Source organism: Cryptomeria japonica, chromosome 11 (assembly GCF_030272615.1).
Source record: "Cryptomeria japonica chromosome 11, Sugi_1.0, whole genome shotgun sequence".
Taxonomy (NCBI): Eukaryota; Viridiplantae; Streptophyta; class Pinopsida; order Cupressales; family Cupressaceae; genus Cryptomeria; species Cryptomeria japonica.
Genome location: NC_081415.1, coordinates 596,683,820 through 596,698,784, shown reverse-complemented (window position 1 = coordinate 596,698,784; position 14,965 = coordinate 596,683,820).

The following is a 14,965-nucleotide window of genomic DNA, read 5'->3' as shown; positions in this document are numbered from 1 at the left end:
ATGTGTATGTATGCATGTATCATGTATATTTTTCTACATGTGTGTGCATGTGTGTACGTGTGTGTATGTGTATGTATGTGTATGTATGTATCATGTATGTTTGTCTACATGTGTGTTATGTGTATGTATACATGTATGTATATGTGTATGTATGTATGTATGTGTGTGTGTGTTGTGTATGTATGTATGTCATGTATGCATGTGTGTCTATGCAATGTATATGTGTATGTGTATGTGTGTGCATGTGTATGTATGTGCATGTGTATGTATGTGTGTATGTGTATGTGTGAGTATGTGTGAGTATGTGTGTGTGTGTGTATGTGTGTATGTGTGTATGTGTATGTATGTATATGTATGTGTGTATGTATATTTGTGTGGGTATGTATGTGCATGTATATATATATGTGTGTGTGTACATGTGTGTTTGTATACATGTGTGTATGTGTGTGTATATATTTGTATATGTGCACATACACACACATATACATACATACATACACACACATGCGCATGTGTATGTATGTGTGTATATGTGTGTATGCGTGTGTATGTGCACGTATGTGTGTATGTGTATGTACATGTATGTATGCATGTGTATGTGTATGTATGTATGCGGGTGTATGTGGGTGTATGTGTGTGTGTATATATGTATATATGTATGTATGTATGTATGTATGTATGTATGTATGTATGTGTATATGTATGTATGTGTGTTTATGTATTTATGTGTGTATGTGTGTGTATATATGTAGGTTTATGCACGTGTGTATGTATGCATGTGTGTATGTGTATGAACATGTATGTGTGTATGTGTGTATGAGTGTATGTATGTCTGTATATATGCATTTGGGTGTATGTATGTATGTACGTATGTATGTGTGTATGTATGTTTAAATGTGTGTGTATGTATATATATGTATGCATGTGTGTGTATGTGTATGTATGTGTGTGTATACATACATAAACACACATACATACATATACACATACATACCTACATACACCCACATACATATATATAGACATACATACACTCATACACACATGCACATACCTACATGTACATACACATACACACTTGCATGCACCTACATACATACATACCTATCATACATACACAAACATAAACACACATGCGTACGTACATACATACATACATACACCCACATACACACACACATACACATACACATGTGCATGCATGCATATATACACATACAAACACATATACACACAAACATACACATGTACATGTGTGTACGTGTGTATGTATGTGTGTATATACATGCATGCATGTGTATGTGCACTTATGTGTGTGTATGTGTATGTCTACATGCATGCATGTATGTGTGTATGTGTGTGTGTATGTATGTGTGTATATACATGCATGCATGTGTATGTGCACTTATGTGTGTGTATGTGTATGTCTGCATGCATGCATGTATGTGTCTATGTGTGTATGTGTGTATGTGTGTGTGTATGTATGTGTGTATGTATGTGTGTATGTGTGTGTATGTATGATACATATGTATGTATGTAGGTGTATGCATGTGTGTGCATGTATGTGTGTGTATGCGTGTATGAGTGTATGTATGTATGTATATATGCATGTGGGTGTATGTATGTATGTATGTATGTAGGTATGTATGTGTGTGTGTGTATACGTGTGTATGTATGTATGTGTATGTATGTGTGTATATGCGTGCATGCATGTGTATGTGCACATATGTGTGTGTATGTGTATGTTTGTAAGCATGCATGCGTATGTGTATGTGTGTATGTGGGTGCATGTGTGTGTGTGCATGTATGTATGTATGTATGTGTGTGTGTGTGTGTGTGTGTGTGTGTGTGTGTGTGTGTGTGTGTGTGTGTGTGTGTGTGTGTGTGTTTATGTGTGTGTATGTATGATATGTATGTATTTATGTAGGTGTATGTACGTGTGTGTGTATGCATGTGTGTACATGTATGTGTGTGTATGTGTGTATGAGTGTATGTATGTCTATATATATGCATGTGGGTCTATGTATGTAGTTTGTGGGTATGTATGTCTGTATGTGTGTATGTATGTATTGGAGTTGAGGAAAAACAAACTCTATAGCGCCCAAAGATCACCTGCATGCAAACCTGTCATAGAAGGAGAGAAGCAAAAATGCTATGGAGGCCAGAATTCAAAGATCTAGAAAAGAGGAGTCATATTGATTGTGCAACAAGAATGCAATTCAATAATTAAATTTTTTATGAAAATACAAAGAGAGAATCCTTATAAAAGGATACTTGAAACCCTAAAGAAGAAAACCCTAAAGAATTATAAGATTCCTAAGTTTAGCTTAAGCATAGAGTATAATAGACTAATAATTAAATAAATAATTATTAGCTAATAAAAGATAACTCTAACACCCCCGCTTAAGATGAACTTAGGGAGTAGCTAAAAAACAACTAAGGAATAAAAAAGCATGTAAAAAATGCAAGAAAGCAACAATGGGTCCTGACAACTAGGCCCGATGAGGTACCCAAGTACAATAAAATCTCTGTAAAGTGGAGAAAAAAGGAGAAAACCTTGTGGGAACAAAACTCCTCTCCAAGAAGAGATGAACGCTCAAGTGAAGGACTAACAAGCCTCCAAACAAGAGTGTCCTAGAAGATAGGAACAAAAAAAAACATGAAGAACACCACTGAGACATGAAATAGCTGCAAACACTGTCGAAGAGTAATTGTTGATCTGAAGAACCTCCACTGAAATAGAACACGACTAGGTAGAGAAGACTGTAATCCTTATGAGTGCCCTCAAATGACACTACTTGAATCAAATGGCAAACAAAGGCAAACAACTGAACTCGAAGATTCAGATGACATGAAACACCAAAGCCTCAAGAGATGATAAATCGAACCAAGGAAGCATTAGAACCAATAGGACAAACCTCCCCATAATGCTGAAAAAGGGAGAGGGATAGGTACACTGAAAAGAACGGCCAACAAGAACTACATGACGAAGAACCAGGAACATCAAAGGTGCAGAGAAAAGTACATAGTGTCGTGGAAGGAACACTCACTTGATACACATCATGAGGCTAATGTCATGGAAGGAACACTCACATGACAAAGGTAGATGGCAAACAAATGCAAACATCAACCCACCCATGGCACTTTATAAGTAGTGCATGTACAATAAGGCACAAGATGTGCAAGATCCCAAGTATACAATGCATGGTGGCACTTTATCTCAGTGTGTTTGCATAAATAAAATTCTACAATGATCAGAAGACATAGAAGACTGGAAATGGAAAGAATAGCCAAAGACGAGACATCCTACTCAAAGAAAGAGATCCCAAGACCTGAAACATCTAAGATATTCACCAGAGTGCTCAAAAGAAAAAAAAATAGAATAAAATATACCTGGAGCAGAAATTGAAAAGAAAACTCATATGAATGGAAAGAACATAGAACAAGCTTTCCAACTATATAAAGTTTTTGAAAAACGGAGTTCGGATGCTCAAGTTATGTCTCCCGGAGTACAAAAAGGAACCTCTGGCTTTGATAGAAAAAAAACACCATCAAAAAAGAAAAATCAAAAGTTCAAACCTCTAGATCTAGATAGAGTTCAGAAAGAGCTTTCTGACGATATAAGGTTTTTTAAAAAATGACTCTGTTTGCCCAAGTTATGACAAACAAACCATAAGTCTGTTAAAAACCCTTCAAACCCCCCCTGCTGGTGGTAGGGAGGTGGCAGTTGGGCGAAGGCTGAGCGGCGGTCGGGCGGAGAAGGCTTAGGTAGCGGCTAGCCAGGTGGAGCAACGACGGCCAAGCTGGACAACGACGACCGAGCTAGGTGGGGCGGTCGGGCGACCACGGTGGTAGCAGTAGGTGGCTCCCGGCGGCGGTGGCGGCTGGGACCGCCATGGTTAACTGCTAGCGGTGTTAAGATCATTGGAGGCTCCCAAAGTACTAGCATCTCCTAGACCGCTAGTGGCTCCCAAAGGGCTGCTGAAGCGGAACGGCCTAGGCAAACTGTAAAACTTCCTTAAAAAATTATTTTATTTTTCTCTCGCCTCAATCTTTATGCTTGAGGTTGTACGGCCTAAGCTTTAAAAAAAAATTGCCTCCAAAATAAGTTGAATTTTATATCAAAATTTGTGGAAACGAGCTCCTGAATCCAATTGTGAGGTCCTTTTGGCACCAAAATGTACCAAAAAATCAGATACCCCCATAAATGGATAAAAGCAACTGCACAAACTCCCAAAAACATAGATTTGAAGAACAAGGCCAAAAATCTCTCATTAAGAGAACAGGGGCATGCAGATATGGAGCTCTGATACCATATTGGAGTTGAGGAAAAATCAACTCTACTGCTCCCAAAGATCACCTGCATGCAAACCTGTCACAGAAGGAGAGAAGCAAAAAGGCTATGGAGGCCAGAATTTAGAGATCCAGAAAAGAGGAGTCATATTGATTATGCAACAAGAATGCAATTCAATAATTATAATTGCTATGAAAATAAAAAGAGAGAATCCTTATAAAAGGATACTTGAAACCCTAAAGGAGAAAACCCTAAAGAATTATAAGATTCCTAAGTTTAGCTTAAGCATAGAGTATAATAGACTAATAATTAAATAAAAGATTATTAGCTAATAAAAGATAACTCTAACAATATGTTTATGTGTGTGTATGTGTATAAATGTATGTGTGTGTGTGTGTATGTGTATGTATGTGTATACACACATAAACACACATACATACATACATACATACATACATACATACATACATACACACATAAACACACACACACACACACACATACATACATACATACATACATGTATACACAAATAAACACACATAAATACATACATACATACATACATACATACATGTACACCCACATACACCCACATACACACATACACATGCATGCATGCATACATACATACATACATACACATACACACACATACATGCACATACACATGCATACATATACTCACATACATACACTCGTACATACATACATACACACACACATACATACACTCACATACATATGCACACACATGTAAATCTATGTATGCATGTGTATGTGTGTGTGTATGTGTATCTGTATGTATGTGTGTGAGTCTGGGTGTGGTTGTGGGTGTAGGTGTATGTGTTTGTGTCTTTGTATGAGTACAAGGATTTTTTATCTTTTTATATGTGTAGTGTATTGATTATATTTTTTTATGGTTTATGTAAGGGTAATGAGAAAATGATTTTTTATTATTATTATTTAATAGTAATTTGGGCATATTTTTCTAATAGTTTCATAGTGTTGGTTTTCAAATTTTTCTAGGTTTAATGTATTTTTAACATTTTTCTAATGCTTTCATTCTAAAAAAATTCAAAAAATTGATAAACTAGAGAATTAAAAAAATCTAACAATAAATGTATTTATTTTTTAAACTACAAAAACAAAACAAAAAAAGGGGGAAAAAATGTACATACCTGGGAAAATGAGGGCTAACAATAAGCTCCTTCAGCAGTTCGACCAAACTCCCAAAGCTCCTCAAGGTGAAAATGAGGGTCGGTGGGCAAAATGTTGATTTATATAACCGATAGTTCGACCGGAATGCCAACGCCATTTTGGTGCCACACAGACACCACGTGGCTCGGGGGTAGTCCAATCGGACTACCCCCAGTTAGCCTCAAGTGTGACACAACTCCATGCTTTTTCCCTAAACCATTGGAGAATGCTTGAGGATAGTGAAGTTGACCATCCCAGCTTGTTAATGAGTCATTCCCAACAATGTTGGGCATATGGACAAGTTAGCAATAGATGATCAAGATTTTTTTCTGCCTTTTGCATAAAACACACCATGATGGGCCTAAAAAATCCAATTCTCTTAAAGTGATCAAAGGGTAGTATCCTACCTTCAATGGCAACCCAAGAAAAGGCTCCTTCTTTATGTAAGCAAAGCTTATCCCAACAGAGAGAGGTTGGCAGGTTACCTTTGATCTATTGGGCCTGCTTCTATACCACATGAAAACCATCCTTGGAGTTATATTGGCCATCTCTTGATTTGACCCATATAATTTTGTCACAACCTTCTCATAAGACCAAAGTCCTGGGAGATAGAATATCTTTCAAAATAATCATATTCAGCCTTGCTCATATGAGCTGAGAAATATTTCCTTCTCTAGCCTAGAGGCAAGTGAGAAGCATCCAACTCTACATAGCACCGAAGATTTGAACCCCAAAGCTGAAACCATTTTGTATTAGAAAATAAGTTGAGAAACCATATTCAATCTAGAAAATTGCATTCGAAAGGAAGTTGAAAAATATATTGCATTCATATATAAGATATCTTTACATGAATGCATATCTAATTTATTGCACCTAGGCCGGATAATTATTTCAAATGGCAGTAAATGTAATATCGAGTGAAGTAGACCTAATTCATTGTTGGCTGCTATTTACTATATAGAAAAACATAAATAAATGTTGTTTGCAATCACCGCCTTCTAATCATTGCCCAACATGTCTATAAATAGAGTTCAATAGATTGATCATAACAATAGTTGCAAAAGATAAAAGAGCTTGTTAGCTATGTTTCGGTCATTGAATTTTGGATTATTTTTCATTTTCACTATCAAAATGTTAGTAGATACATAATAATGTCCTCAGCTATTGATGTCTTCCCTCCCTATTGTGTTGCTATTTAATGGGCCTTCCTTTTCTAATTCAAGTCGATCCTATAACTTCTAATTTCGGAAGGATTCATATGTGTAGATGAGAATTTATTTGATGCATTGATCCTTGATATTTTCTTTATTCCTCGTTTACTTTAATAGAAAGATTGGATGTGATTTCTTCTTTTAAAGATATCCTTTCAAATGGTCTCTACACCTTTTTGACATGCTTCTTGCCCTTATTTATTTTGGGGAGCTTGAATAATTAGATACTTTCTCTAAATTGTCAAGGAGGTTTTCTTTCATACATTACTATTGTCTAGAATTATAACTTTAGAACAACAAATGATCAAAATAAATTTATCTCTCCATACTCCCAAAGGGAGGCCTATCCTTATTGCTTGTGAAATTGATTTTGACAAATCAAACTTGACACACACATAGGCATATGTAGATTGTTGCATGTTTTTGTTCTCCTTTAAAATCTCAATATAACAACCTACTTGATTTGTTCTTTACATCAATATGTTCTCCTTCAAAAAATTTGGGGAAGATTCCATATTAGTCCAATCTAATGATGTACTTCTTTGATAAGTTTCTCCTTGGGGTTGAACAATAGTGATAATTGTCTTAAATATAAACCATCATTTCAATAGAACCACATAATACCATCAAACATCCTCTTTTTAGCTTATATTTTTTCAAAGGTTACTTGAATGAAGCCTTCGCCAAAAAACTAAATATCTAGGTGACCATATAAGTATGATTTATCCCCCGTGTCATTTTTTAGGTTATCTATTACAGGATAAAAACTTTTGAATTTGCACACTGGGGCTTTATTGACACACTTGCATTACTAGATCAATGGTTTTATCTATTATTGAAATGATTGGAATGGATACTGTTATTGAGATATCATTCAAGATTTATATGAATATCATCTCCTCTTTCTAATGCAACTAAATTCAATTTATTTTCCTTTCTAATGATTTAGAGTATGACCCTCCCTCCAAATCTCTATTTTTAAGAATAAATATATATAATTTATTTATTTTTATGTCTTTGAGTATCCAATTTACACTTCTATTTAATGGAATCTTCATTCCCATCTCTTGTATTGAGATGTCATTTACCTCCAAATGACTATATTTAAATCTTTAGGGATATAATTTACATGAAGACCTTACAATTCTATTTTGTGTTTGAATTTGTGCTTTTAGCATCTCAAATATAAGTAACTACTATTGTAGTACATATTTATAATTAAGAGGTTTAAGATGAAAGAATTGTTTCTAAAATTGAAACTATAATATTGGTACTTTGTCAGAATTCAAACAATCAACCTACTAGCTAATGACAAGAATAATTAAAACAAGATGGAATAAAGAAAATAAAAAATAACATTACTCGTAGATAAATGAGACAATGCATGAATCTACGGTTTAAGCATAAACAAATCAAATAGAATAGTTAAGAATGAAAAAGATGCATAATGAAACTTCAAGGTCAAATTGTGGTTTCTTATTGATACAAATTTCTAAGTATCTTGTTAAACCCTCTATTCTAAGTGACCTTTTGAAGCACATTACAATGTTGCAAGTAGTGAACAACTTCTAAAAATAATAAGGATATAAAGGATTAGAAAGGGGAGTATTGTGGATTTCAGTAGCAATGTCAACCAAGCAAATATGTCACCATATAAAAAATCATGGTGAAAATGTTGAACATGATAATGTTATGTGGCATGATGAACAAAAGAAAACTCTCTTATGTTGTATGTCATAGCTAATGCCATATTGCACTTGGTGGTTTTATCATTTTGAAACTCCATTACTTTAGCATTGACCTCCTTTGTTGACAAAGAAATTATCTTTCAGAATATAAAGCATTAATGGTCCCAATTCAATAGTTGTTAGTCAAAACACAACACAAACACTTTTAATTTTCTTTTTAAGTATGTTCACTTATTAGCATTAAGATGTCAATTCCATAAACTGATTTACTATCCCTTTAGATTTAGTGTGCACATATAAAGTACACTCTCTAATATATTAATTTATATTAGTTTCTATCAGTGTAATCCTTACACCTCTTTTCGATACAAGAGCTAGTTAATTAAAATTAAAAAATATATAATTTTTAATTTTTAATTACGCCAAGAGGCATAATAACTACAGTCATAGCCATAAATCTGCATTTTTTTTTGTGTGTAGGTTAAATCTCATTTAATATGTAATCCCCATCCTCAATTATTTAAAATCAATTTTCGTTACTTTTTTACCATAAATTTTGTTGGTTCCTAATAATGCCTTAGTGATTAAGACACATTTCCTTCACCGAAGGGTTCAATTCTTTGTATCACTTGATCACTAATTCATTAATCAGAAGCTCATTCACTTGTTAACCTAGGAATGTATACTTGAAATAGGTCTGCACTATATGTGCACTAAGAAACTCATAAGGAATATTAACTAAAGCTTGAAGCAACTAAATAAGGAATTAACGGAAAGCATTGAATTATAGTATTGGTTCTACTAATATCAATTTAATCTACTTAATATGAAACTTATAACTTGGTTTAGAAAATAAACTAACCAACTGGTAATCATAAACTTTGTTTTCCTTTGGTTGCAGGAACAGTCATAGAATGGAGTTTTTGTGGCTGAGTCAATTGAAAGATTCTAACCAACAAACATAAGCTTGCTAATGAACTCACTTAATAGAGCATGAAAGTAAATGAACATGGATGCTCCCCAACTGGGCCCCCTTGGATGAGCTTCCAAAATCTTAACAAAATCTAAAGATTAGAACATCATCATAAACACATTGATACTCTCAACAGTAAAGATGGCAGAACTAAAATCTCTTTTATTATTTAGACCATGAAAACAAAGTACACTTAAGACTCAGAAAAGATAAAAATTGCATTTTTAACTCCATCTTTAACCGATGGATTTATAAGAGATTCAACAACTAACTAATTACACAACCGATCCACTCCCAACAAAATGGGGAGGATGACTTTTATTAGAAATAAAATCATAGAAAGATGAATCATTTTAAGACTCAGTCTTATGCGCAAATATAGGCCAAGGTTCCCTCTAGATTTCCTTGACAAGCTGACACATGTTCTAAAGCAACAACTACATCAACCACAACTAGGAGTTTTGTCATAATCATTAGCTACTGGCTTGACTGGTCGAACAGTCCTATTTGATCATGACCGCAGTTCTTTGAATCAACAACATATGTCCTTTTTTGACTTGGTCTCACAACTAGCTGCATACACAAGAGTTAACATGTACAACATATATTTTCATAATACTACCCTTAATCAACATTTAATCAAGCATTCCCTTATCATTAATATAGATTTAGCATATCATTTATAAGGTTGATCAATAGATAACAAAGTTCATAGGTTTTAAACATAAAAAGTCTTACATATATCCCAATCGTAATGTCTGAGTCACAAATGACAAATCTAACATAACATAAAGTTCAAATAAAATGACCAAAAAGGTGAAGCATCATCTCCCCCCAACCTCACTAATGCTTGTCCTCAAGCATTTGCATGTTCCTCTACTGTTTCAATTCTAAAATCGGTCACCTTTGTCTTTCATGTAGCTTAAACATACAGATCCCAATAAAAGCCCTAATTTTTCTCTATTTATTTCCAGCAGGTGTCCTCAGCTTCTTTGTCATATGTTTGGATATTCTTCCAATCTAGAATAGGGTACAACAAAAGTGAAGGGTGAAATTTAAGAGGAATCCACCTTTCCTGCAATGATCTTCCCAACTAGATGTACCTGATTGCCCTTTTCAACATTGCATGGTAGTTCTACAAAGAGTGTGGTTCCTACTGCTTTAACTCATCTGGAAACCCATTCCATTGCTAAAAAAGGTATCCAAACACCATGTGTGCTGAAGTCTTAGCCATTTATTCATATTATTGGTACACATGTTCCCTTTTTGTCAAAACAAGGTCACTATTCTTGTTGTCACTTAAAATTTGTTTCCATTCGCACAATACATTGTCTGAATCAGATGTCTTAGCTCTTAGTTCCAATGGGGAAGTTAATTACAGATCTTTATGTTGCCTAATTTTTTTCCCCCAACTAGTCGGATTCTAAATGTAAGACATGAATATCTTGAGCTGAACATCACCAATGTATAACAAAGGGTTCCAATGAGCATAAACCAGAACAACATAATTATGCAAATATAACTCACAAAGCAAATTTTTGTCAAAAAAACTTAAAGTCTCATATGCACATAAGAATTCCTTTGGAGTTAGCAGAGAAGAATGTAAACTAGAAAACTCCCTTTGTAACTGATAGTAAAGACATAATTCTTGTAAATACAAAGAATATACTCTAGGCGGAGGTCGATATTGCACAATCTGAGGGACTAACTCCATGACCTCTCCCATACTGGCTTTTAATTTTACAATTTCATTATCCTTCCTTTCGATTACATTCTGCAATTTTCCCTTCTCTTATTTCTAGGTTTCTCGTTCCTCTTGAATGGTTTGGTACATCTAAAACAACAATTCTAGCCACATGAATGCTGGGGGGATTTGTAAGTGCCTCCTTATTTTTGCTTGACATACAAAAGCCATCTGCTTTGCAGCTGTGACAAGCTTATCTAAACCAACCATCCCTTCAGTTCCTAATTGACTATCATCTTGCAATGGCACATTATTAACTGTTAGATTTATCCCCTCTTTCTCCCTCATGTCTATATTTTCTGGTGGAAAAACATCTAGAGGAGACGGAGGAGTTTGAACTCTAGATTGTGATTTATTGTACATCATCCTTACCAATTCTCCTACAGATTCGTTATCTGACTCAATTTCACTTTCTATGACCACTTGCTGGGGAATTATCTTTGCTTTTCCTTTAGCTTTGCCTAGATTTTGATTACTATGCCTCAAAGAAAAATCAGAGGATTTGGAGAGCATTACTTTTTCTTTGCCTGTAGGAGGAAATATAGGTAAAGGTTTTTCTTTCTTTACTTTAGGTCTCAGAGGACTATCCTTTTCAACACTAGACACCCTTTTCATAGAAATTTCTTCCCATACCTCAGGTGTTTCCTTTAGTGGTGTTTTATCTTTTATAGACTCCTTTTTATTTTTAGAAGAGGGTGAGGGTATTAGGGATTCTGTTCCCTCTGTATTTTCAAGGTTTGCATCTTTTTCAAAAAAAGATTGCTCATCATGGGTTTTTGAAGAGGAGGCTTCTACTGTTGATTTTATCAACTTTTTATTTCTAGAAGCATAGGGTCAAGACACTGATCCTACATTCTGAATTTGTTCCCCTCTAGGAAAACTATCCCAAGATAACCCATGATTTGTTTCCTACACACTTCTCTCTACTAATAACTTAATCAAACAATGGTGAGACATAGAATTTTTGCTACCTTTTTGTGTTTCTGCAGACATCTTCTTCAAAATGTGGTACAAAACACTTGGGACATTCATGTGTCTTCCACGGTGGAGATGAGAGAAAATCTCAAAATGTACAACATGTAGAAGAGACTAACAATCTTCACAAGCAATATACTTGATAATGTATACTGCTCTAGGAGCCCATTCTTCTAACAAAGATGTCCTACTTGTACCTTGTCTGGTAACCATTAATGGAGGATCTCTAGGAAGTATGAATTCAGCCTTGGATGACCTTGCATAAAAGGTGTCTAAGCATTTTTCTCCAACTGCAGGTAGTCCGGTTACCTCAGCTATACGTTCCTCTATGGCTACTACCTTGATTCCTCGTACCATGAATTCCCCCTCATAGAATTTGGATGCAAACTCATAGGCCATGGCATTGTCAAGACTGTTGAGCTTCAAAAAGTAATCCAAATACCCACTTGCTCAAAATACTAGCTCATAGTCTGCATCTGTAAGAAGAATTTCATGGTCTGTCAGTTCATGCTTGATTGGCGGTCCTCCCATTTATGCAGACTCAAATACTCTCTCAACACAAAGCAACTCCCTTCCTTCTGAAGCTTAACAATTTTCTAACTTGCTACCCACAACCTTCACATATTACGGAGCTAATTATAGCACTTCATTCATCACACGTATAAACTAAAGATAACAGGGTGATAAGAAAGATATTTCGAAGGAAAATCATGACTATAGGCTTAGGATAGTTTAAAATCAATATTTTTGCAAGGTGACTAATATGCAAATTTGCATCAAAAAAAGAAAACATCAAATAACCCCTCCCTCCAAACAAAATTTCACATGGGTCCACACATGGGAAGGGATATCAATACAAGCAGGTTGGGAAATAAATGATATCGACTAATGGTAAGGAAATAACTCAAATGAAATGTGATTAATAATAATAAGTACATAAATATTTGCACACGTACCTAAAGTTGTGATGCATAATAAGTAATAAATATCAGTGTTGATGTGATTGTCGATAAGTGTGTAATGAAGAATGAGTACGGATGAAAACATGAAAGATAGGAATGAGGTGGAATGACGACAAAAGATAGAAGAAAGTGTTTTCATGCGGACATGAAAAATTTATTAGGAAGATGGAAAGTTGAACCTTATTTAGCACGTGGCAAACTAGGAAGCCCGCCAAATGTTCTTGTAGAGAGTTTGAAATTTGGATCATTCGCAAATTGCTGCAGGAACTCCTGTTTAGAACTAGGCCAGTGATAAAGGTGAAGCCAATAGTTGTTTACCAACAACTTAAATAGACCAGATCTATTGTGGTGAGTCTTACAACACCATTATCAAAGATCTTAACAACTTCATACGATCCCATCCAACATGTTTGCAACTTGCCTTGGTTATCCTAATATTTGGATTCATATAGCAATGCCCGATCTCCAAGAGAAAATTTCTTATTTCTGATATGCTTATCATTCCATCTATCACGCTACTATTGAATAAGCTCTATATGATGGAGATCTTGCTTTCTCTATTCATCAAAGGTTTTAAGTTGCATGATGTGCTCTTGCTGAGCTTTAGCAATGTCTATATCCAGGTCAAGGGTTATCCACAGAGTCTTGTATTCAAACTCTATTGGAAGAACAATTGTTTTACCCAAAGAAACTCAAATGGTGTGAAGCTAGTTGTTGTCTTCCATGTAATTCTGTAAGCCCAACGTGCCTTAGGTAACCTAGATGCCCAATCCTTCTTACAGAGATCTACGGTTTTTGTGAGAATGGCCTCAATTTCCCTATTTGTGACCTCTTCTTGGTCATTGGCTTGTGGGTGGTATGGAGTTAACTTTTTATGACTAATGTTGTACTCATTCATCAAGGTTGTTATTAAAGTAGAAGTGAATTATGGCCTCTGATCAGTGACTAGCTCCCTAGGGACTCCATACCTAGTAAAAATTTCTTCAGAAAGGAACTCTCAAAATTTGTTATCCCTAGCATGTGTCATAGCTCTAACTTCCACCCATTCGGTAACATAATCAGTACAAACAAGGATATAATATTTACCATAAGAAGGAGGATCAAGAGGACCAATAAAGTCCATTCCCCACTTATCAAATGGAGGGACAACTACCTGTGACTGCAGAGGCATCTCATTAGATTTAGTTGGTCTCCCCATTTGTTGACACCGGTCACACTTCCTGGCATATTTGATGGCATCCTTGTGAAGGGTTTGCTAATAATAACTAGTGTTGAGTATCTTCATGGAGGTCCTTTTTGCAACAAAATGTCCTCCATATGGTTCATCATGATAGGCATGCAAAATATCATAGGTTTCATCTTCTCTAACAGATATGTGCATCACATGGTCTGGTCCAATATAGTATAGACATCTTGGAATCCAAGAATATGGAAAAATAGGGAGGAAATTTTCTGCTATATTGACATACCATGGTGTATAAGTACTAATATAAAATAGGTGCTCATCCATGAATGAATCATCAATGATAGACTCAGAGCTAGATGTTGTAAGCCTTGAAAGAAAATCTGCTACTACATTGGCCTTCCCTGGCTTGTCCACTATTATAATGTCAAAATCTTGCAGTAATAACAACCACCTAGCTAATCTACCTTCTACCAAAGGTTTGATCATGAGATACTTGATAGTTGCATGATCAGTATGGACAAACACTTGATACCTAGTGATATAATGCTTGAATTTATTTAAGGCATAAACATTGCTAGTATTTCCTTTTCTATCACTGTGTAGTTCAATTCAACTCCCTATAGGTTCTTACTGATGAAATATATGGAATGTTCATTGGCTCCTTCCTTTGACCCTAGACGAATCCAATTGCATATTTAGAGGTATCTGTATGAACATGAAATGGAAGTTCCT